This window comes from Zootoca vivipara, chromosome 3 (assembly GCF_963506605.1).
Source record: "Zootoca vivipara chromosome 3, rZooViv1.1, whole genome shotgun sequence".
Taxonomy (NCBI): Eukaryota; Metazoa; Chordata; class Lepidosauria; order Squamata; family Lacertidae; genus Zootoca; species Zootoca vivipara.
In genome coordinates this window covers 41,149,822-41,176,244 of record NC_083278.1, presented here as the reverse complement: position 1 = coordinate 41,176,244, position 26,423 = coordinate 41,149,822, and the positions used below count along the sequence as shown (strand labels likewise).

Here is a 26,423-nt window from a genome sequence, read left to right as displayed (position 1 = left end):
TAAGGAGATATTTATTCCAGTCACATTTTCAGCATGTATTTCTTTCTGCCTCTTTTCTCTCCCTCCTCAACTCAAACTTATTAAACACCAAATCATAATCAACCATTTTAAGGGTTTTTTCTACAATAAAGCAGTAAATAGATTTTATGAAATAAATAATTAACAGACTACAATGCCATTGCTAAGGTTTGGATTAGGATACCATCTGAACTGGGCTTGTGCTTTCTCCTCTCTAAACATGTGCTATAGCCATGGTTTGTTCTTCACTGTAGCTCATAAGTTAGCAAAGAGAGAGCTTAGCCATGGGCCAGTGTTTGGATTACACGCTATACCAAACCTTGGCTTAGTTCAAGGGTGGTGCAGCAGCCCAAAGGACCAGAGACAAACAAAGCTCCTTTCTGGGAGTCTGATCATTTGCATGGTCCCAATATATCATAGTTTGGCTTACCATGTTGAATGGATAAGGTCAGTGTCTTTCTTGTGGGGTAAATTCCAGTCTGGTTGGGTTTTTTTTCCCTGGGAAGGTTGCAGTTGACCCCACTGCATTCAATTCTCTCATCAAGGAAGAGTATTTGATGCTCTGGCAGCCTCCTTCCCAGCAAGTACTGTTTTAGTGGCGCATCAGAAGAACAAGGTGCCCTCAAAGCCAGAACTGTGCTCCTCAGGAAACAGAATTTCAGCCCAGGTAGCCCATAAATGATGAAGTCATAAATTCCCTAAATATGACAACTTTGTCAGTCAGGAGCCTGCTCTTTATTGTTTAGAACAGGCTTCCTCAACCTCAGCCCTCCAGATGTTTTGAGACTACAATTCCCACCATCCCTGCCCACTGGTCCTGATAGCTAGGGATCATGGCAGTTCATGTAGGCCAAAAACATCTGGAGGGCTGAGGTTGAGGAAGCCTGGTTTAGAAGCTCGTCTTCCAACAAGCCTTATAGACACCCACTTTGTACACCAACCAGATTAAGAAATCCCTCTGCCTTTTCCCCACACCCTTACAGCACATTACCTCTCATCTCCATATATTACAGTTAACAATCAAGGCAAAGATGAAAATTGCCTGCACAATATAACCTCTATTTTCATGGCAGCTGAAGCAATGGCATAATCCGGAATCACCCTCCGTTTCTGGTGGACGGAGTTCTCAATTTCTAGTTTCATATCCACATTTTGAATGGATGGCTGCTCATGAATAGGATTTTAGGGCAGACACAGACAAGATAGGGCCTAACAAACCCCCTGATGGCCCAGGGTTCCCTGACAGTTTATTTTTTGTTCTGACCCTTCCAGTCTTTCTGTGTGCTCGTTTCTTAATATATGCATCTCCGCTTATTAGGGTGATTTCCCCGCTTCTACGCAAATGAGGAAACGAACTGAAGCAGGTGCTTGACATCAGTCAGACTTTGGCATTGGACCCCTGCCAACCCTACTGGCAGACTACTTAGCATAAGAGGGGGATGAACAGATTGGTTTTTTTCCCCAGGGAAAGGAAGGGTCAATACAAGAAGAAGAAACTTGTCTTTGTCAACCCAAGCAAGTTCACCGTTTCTGCCTTAGCTGTGGAGATCTGTAATTCATGCCTTTTGCCAATAACAATGTGCACCATTGACATGGCCTGCAGGCCTACTAACTAGGCTTTTCAAACACAATGATATCTGATATGTACCCATCTCCACACAATATTTTTTCCCCCTGAAGACCTTTGCACCACACTGCGTAATCTCCACTGCAAAGTTTTAAGTGGCATTAATGTATATACCTATAGTTATTGCGCAAATACAATTAACAAATGATAACTACAGAAAGCAAATGTGCATTCATGACGTTGTGGTCTCTCTTCCAAAAATACAACATGCAAGGGTGTTTTTTTTTAAGACAGAAAGCATTTTAACTGCAATCACACAATGGTTTGAATAAATTTATGAATCAATTCCATTGGCTTACTAAATGCACCCAGTTAGCACTGTTTCCCAGCTTTTAAAAAATATATAGAACAGCAACTTACTGGCACGTATCTTGGTCCATAGTAAAGATTACCCACTTTTGAAATAGAAGTGCGTAATATTCAAATAAACTAATAGCGGAAGTCTACATGTGTACTCAAGAGTAAGTTCCTACTGTATAAATTCAAGCTGACTCCAAGGTACCGTATATACATAGTATACAACTGCAGTCTAAAATTATTGAAATTGATTGTATGTTTGTGGATTTAAATCGTGTTCCGTTTTCAATTTACACATTACAGATAAAGGTAAACCAGCTTCTGTTTACTCAGTAAACTTTAGTGCAACAAGGCTAGAATTCAACCCAATCCATGTATCATTCACACAAATGTACAAAAAATAGGTCCAAATCCACTCACTCAAGCTTTTCTGTATTGCCAAATATTGATATGATTCCTTCTACTGTTTATGAATTAAGGAAGAAGCTCAAATACAAGTCACCACTGCAGCTTTATAAATAATGGTCACTATCCAGAGACAGTCATGTGCATCTAAGAATAGAACTACAGATTATATAGCCAATTTGTATAATCTGAGGGAGGGAGTGAAATTAATTAATTAATTAATTAATTACTGGACTTTTGCACTATCCAAGGAGGGGTAGTTTTATTTATTTTCAGTTATTAAAAATATAATGAAATCATGGTAAGACTGCAAGTTGGGGGGGGGGTGCACGGTATTGTTAAAAACAAGGTGTTTTCTGACTCTGGTAGAAAATTCTTGATATTCTCCTGGAAATTCACTCCCTTTAATGCTACATTCAAACAAAGTGTAGCTGAAGGGAGGCCGAAAATAATGTTTAACCCAACTTAGAAATAATGAAATTTGATTTGGGACTATGCATCATACATACATTTAAAAAGACACGAGTCCTGTGTTGGTAAGATGCTACTTTTAAGGACAGCCCACAAAATTATCTACGTAAATGTCAGAGAAATACAAAAATATAACACCTGCACCTGGGTTTTCATATCATCATGCATTGTTATGTATGGCCATACTGTTTAGGTGTATTTGTGCTGTACATGCTATTTTGGAATATTGTTTGTTTCTTATAATAAAACTTTTTTGTCTGTTTTTTAAAAAAACAGACAAGGTGTTGGTATGTTTATACCTTTACTGGACGACTAATAAGCAGGGGGAAGAGGCAAGCACCGTGAAACCTCCATTATTTAACCATAATTTCACTGTTGCAAAACTAAGCAGGATCTGGTATGGTTTTAAATTGGATGTCCGACCCCATGTTGAGATTCCTGCATTGCAGGGGGGTGGGCCTGATGACCCTTGGGGTCCCTTCCAACTTTGCAATTCTATGAGTCTATTAGATACTGTTAATTGATATTTACTTGCATGAAATATTGATCTGGGATGAACAAGTTCAAGACTACCATGTGTTTAAAATTAAATGTTCTATCACACACTATACAGTTATTAACTTCCTGCAGTGTTTTAAGTATGAATGAGAAATACAGACACATGAAAAAGAAGGGGGAAAGAGAGAAGAATAAAGGCATGAAACCCATGGCATTTGGCTAGGAGGACCTTAGCTATTCAAAAAAGTCCCCTTTGATATAAGCTCCTTTTGAAGATTTAAGGGAAATGTTTAAACAAGCTCTGGTAGTTCAAAGATAAGGAGATATCGAGTGGTTTCTGTGCTCTGCTTTATTAGGGTCAGAATTTTATTCTCACATGCAAATTAAAGCTTAGGTGCTTATGAGGTTAGGACTTTAAGAATCCTTAAATAAATGCATAAAATTTCCAATAAAAGAAAAAAAAAGTTAATCCCACAAAGAACAATTAAGCCTCAAATCCGCCTGATATATAAACAGAGCATTCTGCTTTAGCTATCCATGTCATAGGAGGCATTTGATCTTTTTTATAACAGAAGGAAATAACGATCTTTTGATTATTAAACTAGGGCATGGATTATCATCATCCTAATCACAATAATAATTTATAAAACCAAGCCTTATGAGGAACGGTTGAAGGTGCTGGGTGTGTTTAGCCTGGAAAAGGGGAGACTGAGAAGAGATATGATGGTCATCTTCAAATATCTGAAGGGCTGTCACATGGAGCAAGTTTGTTTTCTCCTGCTCTGCAGAGTAGGACTCGAACCAATGGCTTCAAGTTACAAGAAAGGAGTTTCCAACTAAACATCAGGAAGATCTTTCTGACCGTAAGGGCTGTTCAGCATTGGAATGGGCTCCCTCAGGAGGTTGTGGGGTCTCCCCCATTGGTGATTTTTAAGCAGAGTTTAGATGCCTTGCAGATTCCTGCATTGCAAGGGGTTGGACGAGCCTACAATTCTATGATTCTAACATTTACTAAGCACTGTAGTGTACACAGATTAAAAACAAGGCAGTCCCTGTTCATAGGCTTACTACCTAAAAGACACTGCAAAACCATTAAAAAGAGAGCTAGGAAGATGAGAAGAAACTCGGTCTATGGGCAGCCAAAAGTTCTGAAACATTTTATACCAGGCATCCCCAAACTGCGGCCCTCCAGATGTTTTGGCCTACAACTCCCATGATCCCTAGCTAACAGGACCAGTGGTCAGGGGTGATGGGAATTGTAGTCCAAAACATCTGGAGGGCTGAAGTTTGGGGGTGCCTGTTTTATACCAATTATTATATGAAGACAAACTTGAACATAAACAGTTTTGGGAGGAGAGGAGCAAAATGAGAGTTGGTCCCTCAGTGCTCTCACAGTGGGCAAAAACTACCACATTCTGCCAATGTGCCTCAAAGCTTTCATGGGGTGTATAAAACAAAGATTGTTAATGGTGATCCCAACGCAGCCCGATAGAAATAAGACTCTTCCCTTTTTTTCTAACCTTTATTCAAAAACTTCTTATTGGGGTTGCTGGATGCACTGGATGTTTTGAATAAAAAGTTAGAGAGCAGGAAGTGTCTCTCTCCTGCCACCTGCAAAAAGAGGGGATGGGAGAAACTGAACGGGGGGGGGGCAGGGATTTGCAAGAAAAAGAATACTGTAGAGCCCATCAGCAAGCCTTGCATACATTCAATAGTAACAGTCCTGTATTAACATCTGCTGCAAAAATTAAAGTGGCAAAGACAACCACATGCCAAGTACAGCCAAGCAAACAGGCAAGCAAACCAAGCAATGCTCACAGCCAAGCAAACAGGATATATCATGCGAGAGACACTGACCAAACGTCAGTGAGCCCTTCGTACAAAACTTTAACAGGTCAGGTTGTGGCAGGAAATGAACTGCCTACTGGAAAAGCAGTTAAAGATAGTGTTAAAAACAGAAAGCACAGTCAGCGCAAGGACAGACAGGTGGTGGCAATCGTACTCATAGACTGCTTAAATCTACTGAATGGGATCAACAGCTTCAGAAGATTCAGGACTGCAGCCAAACTCTAATCATGCAGTCGCAACTGCTGTCGGTCTTGCTAAAGGCTTCCTTTGCTTATATCAATAATTTAAAAAAAATGCCCATAGTTTACAGTGGGAATTTTGTTATATTAAATCATGGAAATCCATTATGATTACTACTGCTGTTATTATTATGATTATTATTATGATTACTACTGCTGTTATTAAGTGAACTCTAGCAAATTCAGAAACCATGCAGCCCAATCGCCTTCTCATCCGGCCCATGGATGGTCTGGGAATCAGCGTGTTTTTACATGAGTAGAATGTGTCCTTTTATTTAAAATGCATCTCTGGGTTATTTGTGGGGCATAGGAATTCATTCATATATTTTTTCAAAATATAGTCCGGCACACCAATTAGGGCATGAAAGCAGCAGCTCTCCTAGGTGTGTGTCCCCAGCATCACTTTTTTAATGTACAGCGCCTCTTAACATAGAGGTTCCATTTGCTTACAGATACCACCATATATCGGGATGTGGGTGGCGCTGTGGGTTAAACCACAGAACTAGGGCTTGCTGATCAGAACGTTCGAATCCCTGGGACGGGGTGAGCTCCCGTTGCTCGGTCCCTGCTCCTGCCAACCTAGCAGTTCTAAAGCACGTCAGAGTGCAAGTAGATAAATAGGTACTGCTACAGCAGGAAGGTAAAGGGCGTTTCCGTGTGCTGCTCTGGTTCGCCAGAAGCAGCTTTGTCATGCTGGCCACATGACCTGGAAGCTGTACGCCGGCTCCCTCGGCCAGTAAAGCGAGATGAGCACCACAACCCCAGAGTTGTCTGCAACTGGACCTAACGGTCAGGGGTCCCTTTACCTTTACCATCATATATCAATATTCTTTTTCGAGTTTATTTATTTTTACCCCGAACAAACTAGCACCCGGGGAAAACAAAGGCCATACTTAACATCCACTGGCAGACTTAAATTAATCTATGTAATAGGCTATCTGGCCAGCTTTATCGCTGCAGACCAGTGAAGAAAACAACATCTTGTATCAGCTTGTACATTAAGTCAACAACAGTAAACAACAGCAGAATGGTATCTCCCGAGTCCTGAATCTATGGAGCTATGAAATGACATGACGGACAACAGTCACAAGTTTCTTGTGTGGTATAATTATTGAGCACTCCCATATATTTATAAACAGAGCTGCAGTTTGTTTGAGAGAAAACAGTTTGTGGACTGCTGTTCACATTTCACTTTTCAAATGGTTAATGATCAGACTATAAATGAAATGTCTTTTAATCCCTGGGAGAAACAATTACCCCTCCTTCCTTCCTTAAAAAAGTCAAAAGTATATTATAAATTAATCCTTAGCCATCTGGCTTCCTTGAACAATTATATATAGATGAAGAAAGGCTTTAACCTATTTCCAATATCCATATAAGCACTGAATATGGCAGAATGTAGTCATTTCTCTATCCACATTATAAAGGTGCAATGCATATATCATATTTGGCTATTTTGCTTATATCCAAAGCAGCCAGTAGTTAAAGATGCGGAAAGGGACATATTTCAGAAGTCAAAGTAGGAATTTTCAAAATGGCTGAAAGATGCTGTTCCAGTGAGAACTCTCTTGTGAAAAAGATGTTATGACTGAGTGGAGTAGTCTTCTCCAACGTGGTACCCGCCAAATGTTTTAGACTAGTGCTCCCATCATTTCAGAGCACAGGCCATGCTGGCTGAGGCTGATGGGATTTGTAGTCCAAAACAACTTTAAGGGCACCTGTTGGAGGAAGGCTGGCTTTGATTAGCCCGGGAGGAGGCAGAAGTGACGGAGGTGATGACTGAACTGGAGCTTGTACAGGAGGGTGCAATCTTGTTGCCTAGAATCAGGTGCCACCTTCACAAATGGAAGGAGACCCACCCTCCCTAATGGAACATGTGTTTGCAATCCTGCCATTCCCACAAAATAAGCGAGTTTTGTGACTGAACAAGCCACATCACGTCTTTAAAAGCTTGGTGGGTGGCTTGTGGAAAGTTGTGGGACATCTTTTGTCACTTCCCTCCAGTTGTGAACTTCGAACCATGACTCTGGAGTTCTGTGTCTGTTGCTGAGCCTGTATTGTCACTTGTCTGAATAAACATCTCTTTCTTACTTACAAGTAAGAGTTACCAATTGCATGCTTTGAGGTGGCCAGAAGGAAAACCACTTGGCACGCGCGCACACACACAGCCCCCTTTATTAGTATTTCACATGCTTACAAGGCCAAATCCTGTTGCTGAAAGCACATCCTGGGGATGAGCCTTGGCACAAATTAAGCTCTGGCTGTATGAACAAAGGCATGGGGAAAGTTAGTTCAGGGTGCCATGGAACTGCTGGAAATAATTAATTTGGAGCCACACTCTTTCCTTCCCGGTTGATTAATCAGAAATGAATACTACATCCTAACTGGGTCCAAAGTATTTAGCAAAATATACAAGTGCCACTGGCACCGTTACATGACATCATGAGCACATCCTGGAGTGTGCCATGGATATTGTGAATTGTGCTGGAAACAATTAGGAATTAAAGTGAGAGAGCACACAGACATCCACATCTCTAGGGAAAAGCTGGCTGACCAAGCAATTAAATAATTCCAGCAGGTTAATTACCTGAACTAAATTTAGCCACTCTTTTGTACATGAAGTTGTAATCATTTAAAATGTGGTAGAAGACATGGCTCTCTGCTCTTTCCAAAGTGTATTGCGAGATTCTGATGGCCTTGTGTCAGTGTATGGTAGGCTGATTCCAAATAAAACCAACCTGATTTGTTTTTCAAGCATTAATGGACACTGGGATCATCACCACCATTTATGGCATCTGTGGGAACATGAAAAAGGCCCACTTCTATCACCATGTTTAACCATCAAGACTATACATAGGAGTCTATTAAATTAAAGGAAGGATCCTTGCCTAACAGTTCACAACAGCTCACACATCACAGGCTACAAATACCTACACAATATCATGGGGAGGAAGAGATCTGAAAGATGAACTACAGTGGTGCCTCGCTTAACAAACGCCCCGTAAGACAAAATTTTCGCTTAAAGAAAGGATTTTTCTAGCGGAGGTTGCCTCGCTAGACAAATTCGTTTTACGAAAAATTCGTCTAACGAATCGCGGTTTCCCATAGGAATGCATTGAAATTCAATTAATGCGTTCCTATGGGCAAATTTTGTAAAAAAAAAATTTCAATGCATTACTATGGGATTCGCTAGACAAATTTTTCGTTATAAGAATAGACCCGTGGAACGAATTAAATTTGTCTAGTGAGGCACCACTGTATGTGAAAGGGGTCAGAATTCAATACATACTGAGGGACAAACTACAAGTGCGGCCATATTTGTTTTCCTCTGTTTTGAGAGAAGTGCCTGTGGTGACAGACCATGGAAAGGAAGCTTCAGTTCCCCTTACCCACAAATTGCCTTCAGTGAAAAAATTAAGACTGCCCCTTCCAACTCTTATGTTATATGTCAACAAGGATGGTTGCCCTCACCATTCCAGTTTGGTCCTGAATATAGAAGGACCCCAAAGCTTATCTATTAAATGAAGGTTCGTTCTTAGCACATCTTCAGATGGTAAAAGGTAAAGGTAAAGGACCCCTGGACGGTTAAGTCCAGTCAAAAGTGAGTATGGGGTGCAGCACTCATCTTGCTTTTCAGGCTGAGGGAGCCGGCGTTTGTTCACAGACAGCTTTCCGGAGCATGTGGCCAGTGTGACTAAACCACTACTGGCACACAGAGGACCGTGACAAGGGCCAGATCGCCTGGAAATGCCGTTTACCTTCCAGTCACCTATTTATCTACTTGTACGGGTGTGCTTTCGAACTGCTAGGTTGGCAGAAGCTGGGACAGAGCAACGGGAGCCCAACAACAAAAATAATCTAACTGGTGGTGGTGGGAGAATCCAAACTCTAGGGCAGGCATCCCCAAACTGCGGCCCTCCAGATGTTTTGGCCTACAACTCCCATGATCCCTAGCTAACAAGACCAGTGGTCGTGGAAGATGGGAATTGTAGTCCAAAACATCTGGAGGGCCGAAGTTTGGCGATGCCTGCTCTAGGGAGACAAGTGAGCACTTCTAGAAGCAGAATACTACCCAAGAGGTAGAAGTGGCTGATATGTACACCTCCTTATCATTATCATACCGCAAAAGAGCCAGGCCACAGTACTACAGTATTGCTTGTTTAGGGTTGCCAGTTCTTCACCTGCAAATAGTGGTCTCAGTCAAGTTCTGGTCAGGCACAATTTTATACATATTTGAAATGTGGATCTTCGAATGCTCATCAGAATGTAGATCCCCTTCAAAGCAACACACTGCAAGTTGGCAATTGGGTGAAGCAAGACTAGGCATCCCCAAACTTTGGCCCTCCAGATGTTTTGGACTACAATTCCCATCTTCCCTGACCACTGGTCCTGTTAGCTAGGGATCATGGGAGTTGTAGGCCAAAACATCTGGAGGGCCACAGTTTGGGGATGCCTGGCTTAGATGCCCTTCTGAATGCATATATGTTAATTTAAAACGTGTGATCTCAACCCTCCTCCAAGGAACTCAGGCTTCATAACAACCACATTGGATGGCTTAAATGGAGAGACCGTGACTGGTCAAAGGTCTTTCAGTGAGCTTCATAGTTCTGCATGTGTTTGAATCCATGTGTCCCTAGTGAAAATCTGATCATATCAAAACCCAGTAATACAGGTACATTCGTCCATTTATGTTACTTCCTTAGCTGGGTACGGGTGATTGTCTAACTGCATAAGGCATAAGCTCAAAGAAACTGCAACCACTGCAACTCCTGTCCTCCTATTTTACCGTTCCCTTGATCCCCCGCCCTCTCCTACCTGCAGTATGTAACAAACTAGTTTTGCCTGATAGCAGTCAGGGAAGAAGAATGAGTGAAGAAAGCAATGCAACAATAGCTTCACCTGCACTACATACCTTTTCACTTTTAAAACTGCAAGCACCATCTCCAGGCTAAAGTGGTCCTGCAATCCTACCCATGTTTCTGACATGATGTTTTATCATCCTGACAGTAAACCAGTTTGTGCAGAGACTGATCAGTTATGTCTGTCCATCACAACATAATTGGAGTGAAATTAAAAGCTGAGAAATAATGGTACTCGTTTTAATATTTGTTTACCAGGGCTAATGTTGATTTTTAAAACAAACAAACAACAACTATGCAAGTCAATGAAACAACACATTAAAGAGATTAAATAAAACTATATGCATTTCAACTTACATACCCCAACCCCTGAAGCTTCCACTCCATTTATACAGTCCTCTTTCATAGGAAAAAACCTGTGTCAAACTGCAGCCAACTGTATTTAATCTCCCAGTATTAGTGTTGTCTGTCAATCACAATAAACACTTAAAAGAACTCTGAAAAGAAAACCACTGGAATTAATTGCATGGAGGCCCCGGGCCCCTACAGTTCCCTCAGAAAAAAACACAGAAACACAAGTATATTGAGTTAATGGGATGAATTAGGTCACAACTTTATTGGTTACAGATGTGAGCGGTTTGGCTTAGGCAATTGGGTGAAGCAAGACTAGGCATCCCCAAACTTCAGCCCTCCAGATGTTTTGGACTACAATTCCCATCTTCCTCGACCACTGGTCCTGTTAGCTAGGGATCATGGGAGTTGTAGGCCAAAACATCTGGAGGGCCGCAATTTGGGGATGCCTGAGCAAGACTATATCCTGACTCCTGCCCATCTACGGGAAGTCTCATAAGGGTCAACCAGAAGGGGGGCCCCTATGATATACATCAATTAAGAGCTCCCCCAGGGTCACCGATGAGGTAGTGGCATGACCCTAGCCCACGCCCAGGCTTTAGACAGGAACCACACACCCGGATCCCTTTAATGGGATACCCTTAATGAGGAGGCGCAGGCGGAGGCTATAACCTCCCCTCCCATAATAAGGCTTACACAATGCCTAACCTTACAAAGTTGTGACGATTGCTACTAGGTAAGCGAAAATCGAATGGCTGGTGCCAATTTGCCAATTGGAAAAATTGCTACCTGGCCCCAACAACCAGGCGACCGACATTAGTCATAGCAAGGCCATAATCAATCAGCGCAAGAAAAGAAGGTGAGAAGGCTGGGAGATCCGACGAAAGGAGGCAAAGGAGACTGTTCTCCAGCTGCGCTGCAATTTAAACAGATATAGCCACACACCCTGGCTAACCCAATTGGTCAGCGGGGGGACGTGACGCGACTGGGCATCCCAGTGACACGGGGCTGCGTCACTCCCTCACTGCTGGGTCACTGCGAGACACAGATACCGCCCGCAAAGCAGCCCATCAAAGAGAGGGAGCTGGCATCTAGTAAAATGGGGAAGATATCTGAATATCCTGGACATTATTTTTTTTGAAAATACAAACATGAATGTTTTCCTGTTGAAAGCACAGGAAATGCATACACATACCGTAATTTCCTTTCTCATATGCTCAGAACTAGTTGTGCAGATGCCACGGTTCCACACATGCAAAGATAAAGCACTGGGAGCAGAATTCAGGTTCCTGAAAAACTTGGGTTTCATGAAAAAGTAAAGCATGTTTTTAGCTATTAAGGCTGCCCTGCTATAGTTATTATAAACGTTAAATTATGAATATGTATGGACTACTGTATTTAACTGGAGAAATTGCAGAAATTCAGAGGGGGGAGCAGGGCTGGTTTTGGTACCCATCATCCCTGCTGCTGAGGCTTCACAGAAGGGCCCACCGTTTGCACTCTCAAACCTTCCTTGTCTTTCTTCCATGTTTATTACAGGGAAAACCCCAACATTTAAAAGCATGTGTACCATTACTCGCAGCAGATGCTACCATGCATGCGCTTTGCCATTCAGAAACTGTACCTTTGTACCAGGTTTAAAAAGCAGAATGTGAACCACCTCTAAGGTACTTCAATTGGTACCTACCTGTTAACAGAAGCATAACATGTGAATAAGCCTTGAGCCATTACAAATGGGCTATAACAGGGGTCCTTGTCACAAAATTTTCTCGAGGACCCCTCATCGAGCCACTATTGTGACAAGGACCCCCATTAATTCCTAATCCTAAAATTAAAAAGTGAGAGCCAAATTAAGAGTCTTTTTATATTTTATATTTATACGTTTTTTACAGTTCTTCCTCTTCATCTGTAGGCCTTTGTCGTTTTAACAAACCACTTTTTAACCAACGGTCCATTTTTAACTACGCGAACTGTAGCTTCCGCGAAAAACAACGCTTTGTTTACAAACACTACTGTTTTGCAAAGAGGCAGCGCGCGCCAGGGAGGAGGGAGGGGAATGGAGAAGACAGGGTACCTGCGCAGTAGCGCACAAATGAAGCCGACGCGCGCAAAGCATCTTGGGGAGGTGAGCGTTAGTAGAATGCGTGCGCTACCTCTTTGCAAAACAGTAGTGTTTGTAAAGCGCCACCTAATGGCATACAGCAGAACTTCTAGTTTTCTAGTTTTGCGCTAGACTCTGCTCATGCAGGAAGCGGCCAAAACAAAAAATCTGTTATCATCTGTTATTTAATATATTTTTTATTCTAATAGCATCTTGCGGACCCCTCTGGCATAGCTCGCGGACCCCTGGGGGTCCCCGGACCACCTGTTGGGAACCACTGGGCTATAAGAATCCTGCAAGGTATCTTGCATTGTTTCTTTTTTTACCCAGTGCACCAACGTTCACCTCCTCAATTAGCAGATCCACTGGCTCAGTTTCCAGACTGAGCTCAGTATTTATCTTCTTGATTTTTAATCTTCTGCGGATTTGCTCCAGGCTGTCTCATTTTAAAAAATGCCTCTTTGCTCAGATACTATTTCCCTTTCAGTCTATCACAGACTAGCCTTCTTTCTCTCTACTGCCTTGACCATCTGGAGCACTCTGTCTGGAGTCTTCTGCCTCATTAGCTTTCCACCATGTTTCAAAGCTCGGAGGAAAGTGTATCTTTTCACATTTTAACTATTATTATCTCTGTTACAGTATTCAATTAAATCAAAATGATTAGCTTGAAAGTTGTCTCGTTTTGAGTGCTTCTTCAAGGCAGCAAAACCAGAAAAATAAGCATTTTGGGTTTCCTTACTGCTTCTTATAATATTGGTACAAAATAAGTGACAAAGCTGGTTCACTTTGGATTCTTGTTTCGATTTTGTTTGGAGTTTTGTTTTTTTTAAGCCTTTGAGAGGAGCAAAGTGATTCTTAGAATCTCAGCCTTAGTTCTAAGGAATTGAAGATAGATTTTTCATTAACCAGAAAATGGTATAATAAAACATTTTAATATACACAACATATTAGTTCTTGTATCATTAAAAAATAGACTTTACTGAAGCCTGACCCTGTACTCCCATATTTTAACTAATCTGCTTTTCATAGGCATTAGTTTAAATCCACAGGTTGCATACATATTTAAAGACCTGCTTCTCAATAGATTAATACAGTATGTGTGTTTTGCATATAATAAATCTGTTACATTTCAATTAGTCTCTTCCTTGCTTTCTCAACACCCCAAGGGTAACGGCTGTTCCTCGACATTCTGCCAATAAGGAAGCCAGAAGCATATAGGTTTTCACACATGGCTTCAAAAATTAAGAACCAGTTTTCTTAAAACATTTTAACTGCTTATCAATATGCCTCAATAAATATCATAGGTTTTAAAAACCATTTCAACTTGCTTGGCCCCTACAGAAATGTATCTACTTTCACATTCTCTAGACAGCGTTGCAAATCTTGTAAAAAGTAAGTATTACAAATAATTATATGCTAGGATAATAACGATAGTCAGCTTTTTAAAAAGATGAGTTGGTATTAAAAAACAAATTTGCAGCCACCTAATGTAATTGCTGAAACACAAAGTAACACCTTCTGCTAAACCACAATAACTTAATGGGTTGTAATTTAAACTAAAGCAGCTACAGAGACAAGACTAGGATCTTTGTTAGTTTACCAACACTGTGTAAGCCTACACAGGCTCCCCCACTGGAAAAGATAATAGGGCCCATTGTTTAAAGAGGAAAGAACCTTCAATTACCCCTCAAGGCTTTTAACAGCTCTTCCTGGAGCTTAGATAGCAAAATATTCCAAATATTTAAATGCAAACGTATTGCTTTCTAGCTGCCTCTGCCTAGAACTGTACCGAATATTTATTACAAACACATGAATAAAAAAAGCCTCCTAACTCACGTGAGACATATTGCCATGCTCTGGAAAACAGTGGATCCTCTCAGCCATGTGTTTGCAAAACATCTTTAGGCGTTGAAGACCAAGCAACAAACAGACACCCAACACAGGGACAGCTGGGATAAACAGCAGTGTGCCTACCACTGGCAATAACAGGGCAGGCCAATTTACATGTCAATAGAGGACTCCCCAGAGGCCCATCAGGTTCTAAAGAATTAGGGTCCAGTGGGGAAAGCCTTTGGTCCTAGAATTAGTGTGCTGCTTAGACAGTTGTTCACAGCCCCCTCCTCTATTGTATTCAGACCAGATGCTATTATTCCCCAGGATTACTCTATCTCTGGTTATGACGGAGGAATATACAAAAAGATAACTGTGACAAATGCTTTTTACAGGGCCACATCATGATTATTCTTTTGATACTCTGCAACTTAAATCTGTAATATTTCCAAGAGCAGGACTTTGAATCTTTCAGTGCACCTTTTCTGTTCCCCAACACACACTAAAACATTCCCCAAAAAAGGATTTGGATTACAAACTCATGAATTTTACATTCTAATGGTAGCAGGGCAAAAGTCTCAGGTGGAAAGAGAATGTGGGTGTGTGGCAAGAGGAAACAGCCCAAAGACCCTTTTGGTGGGTCTAGGGGTGAAACTGTCTATTCTGTTAAAAAAACAACAGATGGGGTATTTGCAACCCTTCAGGTGTTTTTGGACTACAACTCCCATCATCCTAGTCCCCTGTTCAAGCTGGCTAGAACTGATGGGAGCTGGAGTCCAGCAACATCTGAAGAACCGCAGGTTCCCAACCCCTGACCTAAAAGATACAGCTATTTAAAAAGATGGCAGTGATGAAAAATTGGCCTTAATGATGAAATTCAACATAGTATTAAATGGGGTATGCACAAGTGGGATGAAATCTGCTTGTACAACGGGACTTCCTCCCCAGCCCCCAGATGGGATTAGAAAGAAACGAAACATCAGGGCAAAGGATCCTACCATCAGCAGGCGCGAATGTAGAGAATTAATGGGCCTATGACGGAATGTACACTTGCCAATGATGTCTTGCATCAGAAGTTTTAGATTACAGCACTCAGAGAGAGCTGTGGGAGCATAAGTGACAAACATTCCAAAATCCAGTGCGGAGATGGATGGGAAAGGTGCGGACATAAATGGGGGCGGTGGGAACCTGCACCAATATGCAACAGACTGACCCCCCACATTGTGGCAGGCTATTCCAGAGCAGCTGAATATGGAAGTTACCAGCTCACAACTTTGGTTGCATCATGAGGAGTGTGATTATATGGTGGTTGTGCCAACTACTCACTGTATATTATACTACAAGCATTTCTATAAATGCTTTTCTTTAAATAAAGCCAATAAAGCATACTCTTATTTCACATCCACAGAATCCTCTTCTCATGGTTAACCTACTAACTTTCATTTCACTGAAGTTAACACAATTGTTTAATCACTTGGGAAATGATTGAGTGCTTTAGATGACAAGCTACTATATGTTTTGGAAAGTTGTTCATTATACATTGAGATTTACTGTTACGAAGAACAAATGAGGCTTGTCTTATCAGTGTGGTAAGATTGGGGTTATACTAAATGGGGTTTTGGGGTCCCCTCAAATTCTATGGTTTTATAGCCCTAAAATGGGATCTGCAAAAACGGGTGGTTACTAAAACGGTCAGATCAGTTTCTTTGTTAAGCTGAACAAAATAACAAAACACGATGGCCAATAACAATGGCCCTAAACATTATTTATAGACTAATACAAATGATCAGAAATTGCAACAAAAGTCTCTAAATCTTCTTCACCAGTTGCAGTACAATAATTCAAAAGTTCAATATATACATAATCTGTCACCAAATATCACCGGAACAGAGTTTCCGGATAACCAATCTGTTTCGTTCAATGCTTCATCAGCCAGACTTGTAAGAATTACAAGTTTCTTTGTTAAGCAGACCTGGCAATGTCTGCTAAGGATCCTGTTTGTAACAGCTAGAGATCCTTCTAGAAGGGGACATGTTTCCCTCCCCTTTAACTGGCTGGAGGTGATGTAATAAGGTAGGTTTGTGTGGTTTTGTTTAGACCAGGCTTCCCCAAACTAAGGCCCGGGGGCCAGATGCGACCCGCGAGGCTCTTTTATGCGGCCCCTGCCACCCACTGCTGCCGCCTGCTCTTAACAGTGTGGCTGCCCACTTCCAGGTTGCCGGAGCGTCGGAAATAGCTTGCGCGCATGCACAAGTGTCATTTCCGGCGCACTTCTGGGTCGGAGGAGGCCCATGTGCATGCGCACAAGCTATTTCTGGTGTTCCAGTGACCTGGAAGTGTGCTGGAAATCGTGAGTGCACACACGTATGGGTGCACGCTCCCACGTGCTCCGGCCCACAGCGCAATTGGTGCTGGCGGCACCGGCCCTCGGCGACGTAAGTTTGGGGACCCCTGGTTTAGACAGCCATCTAAAGGGGGGGGGGGGCGGAGTGGATCTAGAATTTTGAGCCATAAGGAAAACACATCTCCAAGATACACATCACAGATTTTCAATAGCGGGGGTTTCGAATAAAACTTGTTTCATGTGGATTCTGTAGGTGAGTTAGATTTCGTGGAAAAGCTATACAAATGACCAGCAGTATCTGGCAAATCTTAGAAACAAGAGCTAGCAGTAATGAATTCAGAATGATTAAAATATACTGTTTGTTGTGAGTAATGTTTTCCATGAGATGAAAATACTGTAATAAAGGACCCCCAAATGGACAGCAATCTCAATATGTGGCAGTAGAGGATAATACCGTATGTCAGCACAAATAGAAAGCAATGGGGAAAGTGCTGAATTGCATCACAAGGTTTGTTTAGCCAGCCAAATTTCAGCACTTTGCAGCCCACTGATTTGAGAGTTATGAGTGTACTCAGTCTTTCCCACTGAAACCAATGGAGCCTGCATGACTTTGGCTAGAATGCTCATGCCCTTTGCATGCTGACCTCATTGCAAGATTGCTCTTAATATCTTCATAATTTATTATATTGGTCAACCCATGGGCTGCATGTCCCTTTAAACTAAAGCAAGGAAAATATATTTGCAAGCTTGCTTTATTGACAGGTTAAGGGCTCCCTTCCATACTACTGCAGTCGACAAACAAAACTGCTTCAAAACAAATAAATCACTATGAAGCTTTTGGCATGAATGACTAGCATATATTGTTATAAAAACTTTGTTGCCCACTGTACTTCCTCTTTCCCTTGCACATGTTTTTCTACGTTAACTACCGGTATGTGCTGTATGCAAAACAGGTTGTAAAGAATATAAACAATATCTTTGTTGGGATCATATAATTAATATACTAATAACTTCTATCAATGCTTCTTTGCACCAAAGATCCTTATTCTGGTCATTACTTGAAGCATAATCAGGGCTGAAAGATACAACTCCCTGACTTCAGTCCATGTTGTAAATGTGGGGGATTATTGTAGGCCCGGCTCTAGGGGTAGTCTCGGTGGTGTGGGGCGCCAGGGTGCCGGGCCGGCAGGAGGGTGCTGTGCGGTGAAGCCGTGCTGCACGCTGCGTCCGCCCACCAGGGCGGGGGCGCCAGAGCAATCTCCGTGCCAGGGCGCCCGACCGGCTTGAGGCGGCCTGGATTATTGGGTTGTTCTTGTTTTTATTTTCATTATGTACTTCACGTTTTTATTTTGTGATTTTATGTTGTGAACCATCCTGAGATCTGTGGATATAGGGTGATATACAAATGTAAACAACAACAACTGGAAGGCCATAAGTACACTACAACCAAAAAGCCTAAAATGCAGCTTGGGATGCTTTGAATACTCATGCAAAGGGTGATCTGAAAACACACACCCCATGGCCTTATAGCTTATTACCGTATATAGTACTTTATTTTATATAGCTGCTTTAAAACTTATATTGGACTTTTCAATTATAAGCAAAATTTTCTTAAGCAGCACACAACAAATATTGATAAAACAGGAATATATTTTAAATGCCAATATCAAATTGAGCAAACAGCAAAAGAAAATAAAAGCAACACCACACAGTGACACATTAAACCAGGAAAAAACAAGCTAAGTTCCCCTTATGCAAGTTTTCATTAGATAAAAATCAAGTTATTGTTTTTTTTATTTTTTATTAAAGGTTTTCTTGGTTTACAGAGATATGTGGAATGTCTCTCATAACATTTTTACAAATCAGTTTCATTTGCTGAGACATTGGGGAGGAAAGGGGAAGATAGGTAGATGGGGGGAGGATGTGGGGGAACACAAGTGAACACAAGTGAACAGCAGAGAACCTACACAAGCGACGCTGACAAAAATTAAGCACATTAAGCAAAATAAAAATCAAGTGATTGTTCAGTAATGATTAGCACCTAAAAGTTCCTAACCCTGACCCTTAACACATAGCAAAGAAGACACCATGTGGACCTCTTTGGGGAGTGTATTCCCTTTTCCCTGAGCGACTGCCTCAACTCTGATGGTGGTGAGTCATTAAGATTGCAATCCTATCTCATTGTACTTGATGGGAATAAATTCTAAGTAGACATGTGCACTATAAGGCTTACAATTACCCATTGAAAACACATATTCCCCCCCCCCTTAAAACTTAATCTCTGACAGAAATTTAGACTCATGTCCACTCAGGCTCATCTTGGCTTCTCATTTTCTCATTCTTATCCCCTTCACCCCATCAGGTCCCCCCACTCTTGAAATGTACATTGCAAGGTATTTTTTCCAGGGCAGGAACCTTTTCTTCCTCTTATGTAAACAACATTGTTTCTTGCATATTTGAACTGTGCCAACAGTAATCACTAATTCAGCAACATCTCAGTAGCTGTAGCTTTAAACATCTCCCACTTTTCTCTCCACCAAAAGACAGCTAGCGCTTGGGGGCAGATTCAAAGAGGTCATAAAGGGTCACAAGAATACTATTAACATCCACTTACACCCTGTATCAGAAGAAGGCAGCAAAAGGGCTCAGGAATGAAGATTTAGTATCTCAGTGAAAAGATCTGGTTTTACAAGATCCTTCACAGATAATGTCCTTCATTCCAAGGCACTGTTGGCATTTTGTTCTTTGTTCCTCTGCCTCCCATCTCCCCATACAAACACACTACAGTGGTACCTCTAGTTACGAACTTAATTTTTTCCGGAGGTCCATTCTTAACCTGAAACTGTTCTTAACTGGAGCTTTCACTAATGGGGCCTCTTGATGCCACTGCGCTGCCGGCACACGATTTCCGTTCTTATCCTGGGGCAAAGTTCTCAACTCGAGGTAACTCTTCCAGGTTAGCAGAGTTTGTAACCTGAAGTGTTTGTAACCTGAGGCGTTTGTAGCTCAAGGCTTGTATCAGGCTTCTGGAAGTAGGGGTTTTTTTGGTTTGCAAAAGCCAGAGGAATTATAAACCTGGTCTTACCGTACTTTATCACAAATTAAGAATGCTCTTATGTAGAGAGAACCCACAAATCAGAAGAATGGGCACTGGGCAAACTGCTTTCGTTCAAGTTGAGAATGAATGGTATAAACTTGCAAGGATAAACTAGGAAAGGGGACACAAAGTTGTAGGGAATATGCAAAACTGGGAACAGACAGGCATTAGGGCACTTGTTTCTGTATCAGTGTGAGAAGACCTCAAAATTAGCAAGACAAAAGAGGAGGGGAAGCCCCTCAGTTTTGAGTCAGCATACATAGGGTTGGGTTCTGCAACAGGCTTAAATGGTTATAAAATTTACAAGCAGAAAACAGCAGTACAGTGGTACCTCTACTTACGAATTTAATGCGTTCCGAATGCACATTTGTAAGTAAAAAAAAATGTAAGTTGAATCCCATAGGAATGCATTGGGAGAAAAAATTCGTAAGTAGAAGCAACCCAATCTAAAAATTCGTAAGTAGAAAAAATCCTATCTAAACTGCATCGAAGATGGCGGACAGAGCTCCATTCATAAGTAGAAACATTCGTAAGTAGAGTTATTCGTAAGTAGAGGTACCACTGTACAGTGGTACCTCTGGTTACAAACGCTTCAGGTTACAGACTCTGCTAACCCAGAAATAGTACCTCGGGTTAACAACTTTGCTTCAGGATGAGTACAGAAATCGTGCTCCGGCGGCGCGGTGGCACCAGGAGGCCCCGTTAGCTAAAGTGGTGCTTCAGATGAAGAACAGTTTCAGGTTAAGAACGGACCTCCAGAACGAATTAAGTTCTTAACCAGAGGTACCACTGTATTAAGTTCCAGTAATACTTGTTTCACTTTCGCTGGAACATTCACAAAATTGTGCTCTACAACTCAAAGTAAGTTTCGGTAGAGGACAGTTGCCAGAAGCAAAGTTTTAGAATGTAAAAGCACATTATTTTACATGAAAGAGGAAATATGTTTACTATTTACACGCTGCAAGAGTACTGTATATTCCTGCGTATAAGACTACTTTTTAACCCAGGAAAATCTTCTCAAAAGTTGGGGGTCGTCTTATACGCCGGGTCATATTTCTTATACTGTGAGTATATCCCAAACTCTATATTTTAACTGGAAAAGTTGGGGGTCGTCTTATACGCCCAGTCGTCTTATATGCCGGAATATACGGGTAGGTCCATTCCTTAATTTAAAATTTCTGTGTCTTTTTGATGGTGAGTAAATTTTACTCTTCTCTTAAAACAAACATATAGTTTATTCCCCCAATCCTAGAACCGTTTCGTGATCACAATTATTAGAATACTTTCACAGGAAATATTCTGTGCACTCAGAAAGGTCAGTTTAAAGACAGCAGGAGGGAGGTTGTGTAGTTTCCGGACACAGTTCAAACGCATGAACGATGATTGGTCTTGCTGACAGAAAAGGTTTTGAAGAATTATGTCCACTACAAGCCTTGTGTAATGCAGCTAACACAGTTAGTTCCTATTGTGCCCTTCAAACAAATTCACTGAAGCTTAACCTGCCTTAACAGTAGTTTCGCTCTGCACACACACTATTCATCATTCTTAAAATCCTCTAGATGCCAGGTATTAAAGGAAGCCCTGCAATATACGTAAACAATAATGTTGTCATTACTTATAATGCGTTTTTGCCACTGACAATTTTAGCAAAAAGGAAATCAACAAACTACAATAGTTCAAGCTTCCCTGTGACATATTCAGTCACTAAATGATGACACACAAAACTGCATTCTAGAAAGTTATGAAAGTACAACATAACACACTGGACTTACAGTAACTGCAAATCTATGCTTGTTTTCAGAATCCTCTAATGGAAGCATGCCAAAAAAAATTTGTTCTATAAAGTTTAAAATACAGAAAAAGCACTGCAAACAGTGTTCAAAACTCCCATCATTCTAGGCGCATTTTGCAACAGGGAATTTCATTAGGGCAAGCAGTTTCTGAGCTCTGGGCGCAGTACTGCACCTAAGATTTCAGATTAAAACTGCAGAGTGGAAGGAAAGGAGGACCTTTTCCTGCCTCCCCACTTCCAGGTACTCTCTCAAGACTGGAGAAGAGACCCCCTTAAGAATATTAGGGGGGTGGGATTGGGAAGGACTAGACCAGGTGTCGGCAAGCTTATGTCCTTGGGCCAGACACGCACAGTGTGATGCCAGAAATCACATCTGTGCGTGTCCCCAGCGCCAAAAATCGCTTCTGCGCATGCCCAGGCGCCAAAAATCGCGCTGGCACAGAAGCAATTTCCCAGACGCAGTTTCTGGCATCCACTCAGCGAGTCCCCGCGCCGCATCATGCTGGTTTAGTGCAGCAGGCGGGGGACTTGCTGAGCGGGCAGGTCGGTGACCGGGCGGATCGGTGACCGGGTGGCTCGTGGGCCAGATAAACAGCCTCCGTGGGACATATCAGGCCCATGGGCCAGAGGTTGCCAGTGCCTGGACTGGACCATGTGAAAAGTAAACATAATATTTTAGCTGCAGTTCATTCATTTTCAGATTTATATTCGTTATAACAAAAGTGTGCCTAGACATTCCGTTGTTGTGCCCATAACCTAGGTTTAAGGTGACAATTATCTCCTAGCTTTCACAACTCAGTTTCTAACACTGACTGTAAAGTGGGGATGAGAACAGTATCAACTCTCTTCACCAGGCCTGTAACACTTTAATACAGTAAAACCTTTGTTTTGTATCTTACATACCTAAGGCAAAACCCAAGGTCAGATGGCACTCTGAGCTTTAATTCTGAGGATTGAGGATCAAGCATCTACGTATATGATATATTTCACTGCAGGAAGCGTGATAACTCAGGGACAAACAGAATTTAGGAAACAAACACTGGCATTGCTTGAGCATTACATTACTACCAACCTACCTACTTCAGAGAATAGCATATTCCTCCCCATACATTAAATTCAATCCTTGCATGCCTAGTTTATGCAAATAACAATGAAATGTGCAGAAATGTTGAGTGTAAAAATATCTTGCATCCTTCAGAGTTTATTGCATCTTGTTTTAAAACTAGATCCCTTTACACCACCAGTTGCTTATCATCATCATCAACAACAACAACAACACATACTAAGAGTGCCCCCCCCTTTACAATGAAGTAGAATGACAATGTAACAATTTTGAAAGAGAAGAATGCACTGAGCCTAGGGCTTGCTGGTCAGAAGGTCGGCGGTTCGAATCCCTGTGACGGGGTGAGCTCCCGTTGCTTGGTCCCAGCTCCTGCCAAACTAGCAGTTCAAAAGCACATCAAAATGCAAGTAGATAAATAGGAACTGCTATAGCGGGAAGGTAAACGGCGTTTCCATGTGCTGCTCTGGTTTGCCAGAAGCGGCATTGTCATGCTGGCCACATGACCTGGAAGCTATACGCCAGCTCCCTCGGCCAATAATGCGAGATGAGCGCGCAACCCCAGAGTCGGTCACGAATTGACCTAATGGTCAGGGGTCCCTTTACCTATTCTTAGCACAAATGAAGGAATGGGCCACGGAGTGTGAGATTATATCAACCAAAGGAAGAATAATTAAATTACAGTCTGCTATTTTGAAAAGAAACAAATGCTGACTTTCTAAGTGATTTTTCACAGGCATTTTTTTTTAAAAAAAAATACTGGCCTGAGACATATCTGAGACAACCAATCACGGAGCCTGTGTGCAGAAGTTTCCTTTTGCATATGGATGTCTCTGGGCGCATCAGACCTTCGCCGAAGATCAATTTTCGCCGAAGAATTGATGCTTTTGAATTATGGTGCTGGAGGAGACTCTTGAGAGTCCCATGGACTGCAAGAAGATCAAACCTCTCCATTCTGAAGGAAATCAACCCTGAGTGCTCACTGGAAGGACAGATCCTGAAGCTGAGGCTCCAATACTTTGGCCACCTCATGAGAAGAGAAGACTCCCTGGAAAAGACCCTGATGTTGGGAAAGATGGAGGGCACTAGGAGAAGGGGACGACAGAGGATGAGATGGTTGGACAGTGTTCTCGAAGCTATGAACATGAGTTTGACCAAACTGCGGGAGGCAGTGCAAGACAGGAGTGCCTGGCGTGCTATAGTCCATGGGGTCACGAAGAGTCGGACACGACTAAACAACAACAATTGATGGACTTGGGATAGAAATAACTATGCAAAAACTATTATAAATGCCAAAAACTCAAGAATTTAATTATACTCTTCTGCTGTCTGCACGGGACAAATTGGTGTAGGTCTCAACGCAGAGTGAGGGTGGGGGATTTGACACAAATTTGGCACTCCATAGGAGCACAACTAGAGATGTATGCAAATCAGCCTACAGATGTTTGGTAAAATTCAACTGATTATACATATACACAGAATGTATTAATTCTAAGGTGGCATGATTCCTGTACTCATCAGGTGAAGGAGGCATGAGAAAGTGAAATTATTAATTATTATGCTGTGCATAATAGCAGTTTGCTACTTTGTTCTGACTGTCACAATTTTTTAAAAAAACTAAAAACAATAGATGCATTGAACAGATATTTTGATGGATCATCATTAACTCAAGCATTAAAAGAGAGTAAGAAACATTTTAAAGAATTAAACAGATAACAACTAAGAAACAGATTCTAGCACCAAGATTTGCGTTCCTTTTCAAGTTGTAACTCATCCTAGGTTTAAATTTTGCCTCAAGGGGATGCCAATAATACAAGAGACACAATACTAGTAATCTAATATGGATGTTTTTGGTACAAAAACAGAGGTCTGAAATATAAGCTAGTGTCACACATTCTCTTCTTTTTTGCAATCCATCCCTACCATATGTTTCATCGCATATGAAAGTGAGTGTTCAGTCCCTCCCTAGTACTGAATTATGGCATGACTTCTGTGCACCTAAGTAATAAATCTACAAATGGTATATCTTGTTCAAGCACATAATCACATTACCGGTAGCTAGGACACCATTTTTCTATCACTCTTTGTGTACTGTTTCGAGCTGAGTGCTTCAAGAATATGCTATCTTTTTTTATAGATTTACCGTGGGTGTTCTACATCTACCTGAATATTCATCAAGCTTTGTACTTTGTGTTACTTTAATACTCAACACAAAGCTTAAAATACAGAGGACTAAGCCCAGCCCTGTTCTAAAGTGCCTGAAGCAAATTGCAACTCATCTCTTCAATAAAAAGATGACAGGCACTGTTTTGGAATGAACAGATAACTGCATTTTAGAGATATGAGGATCCTGCCCTCTTGACTAGGCTGCTACGTGCTTTAAGGCAGGCAGTGGAGAAGAACAGGACTTACTGAATTTGCAGGTAATGGGCACCAGCCATACAAAAAGTTAAACATGGAGAAAACTTGTATTGAAAGTTAAGTTGCCTTGCTCAAAGAGAGCCATCACTGCCAAAGCAGAGCCTGATTCAACATACAGTTGTCAAAGTTTATGGGAATACGTTTGGTGGGGCTGTGAAAATATTCTGCCAATATTGAACAGGGGGATGGGGGGGGGGTAATCCTTAAAACATCTGGTGTATGAAATGGATATATGGAGAGCTGTTGTGGCACAGCAGCAAGACAGGACCTGGCCATGCTAACTATTGTGCTCATTTCCAATTCTCAAAAAGAAAGGAAGTTTATTCTTTATACAGCTATGGAAACAGATAATATCTGGCCATATTTTAATACACTGTATTTGCAAGGTGTTAAACCTTGCAAATGGAATACTGAAATGCACACAAATCAGCATTAGCTATTAAAACAGTAACTTTCTGCCAAAGCTTCCACTTCCTTATAGGAACTCTCCCACCCAACAATTTTATTTTCTCGTAACTGTCTTCGGCCAATGCAGTCAATCACTTAAATTACACAATTACCCAAGTGTGTTATATAAGTATAAAAACACCAGAAAATATAGGTAACAGCTTACTATATTTAACAACCACTATAGCTTATTTTGTGGGATTCGGGTGGCGCTGTGGGTTAAACCACAGAGCCTAGGGCTTGCCGATCAGAAGGTCGGCGGTTCGAATCCCCGCAACGGGGTGAGCTCCTGTTGCTTGGTTGCTTGGTCCAAGCTCCTGCCAACCTAGCAGTTAGAAAGCACGTCAAAGTGCAAGCAGATAAATAGGTACCGCTACAGTTTTAAAATAGTTTAACCCCCTTTTTCTGCCTATGTAAAAGCATAAAAGTAGTGTTTTAATTCAGTGCTTCATTAATTTTAAAAAGTGTGTGTAAAAGACACAAATTATTACAATAAACTAGCTCAAAGCAAGTTTTTGTTTAAGAAATTCTGTCTTCATTCTTACTTGTCTCTAATGAGAACTGGTTGTGACAGGTTTACCTATAATTGGAATGAATGCAGGTTTTTTTGTTTTTTTAAAGTATTTAAAATAAAAGAGAGACTGTTGGTGAATAGCATATGGTTCATTTCACAACTAAGAAACCTTCATAAACTTCCTAAAATGCAGAGTTATTCAAA

At 41.5% G+C, this 26,423-nt stretch overlaps 1 protein-coding gene across 3 annotated transcripts in view; it reads right to left on the bottom strand.

The window, feature by feature from the left end:
* The window catches only part of ANKRD6 (ankyrin repeat domain 6), a 70,022-nt gene that overhangs the window by 42,066 nt on the left and 1,533 nt on the right, over positions 1-26,423 (bottom strand). Inside the window, exon 1 of one of the 3 annotated variants that reach the window (XM_060272591.1) lies at positions 14,551-25,923. The exons of 1 other annotated variant lie outside the window; for it this stretch is intronic. The gene's annotated coding sequence lies outside the window, so the exon portion shown is untranslated. Of the gene's footprint in view, positions 1-8,141; positions 8,538-14,550; positions 25,924-26,423 lie in introns of those variants that run through there. One more of the 3 variants, XM_060272592.1, reaches the window with a different exon arrangement.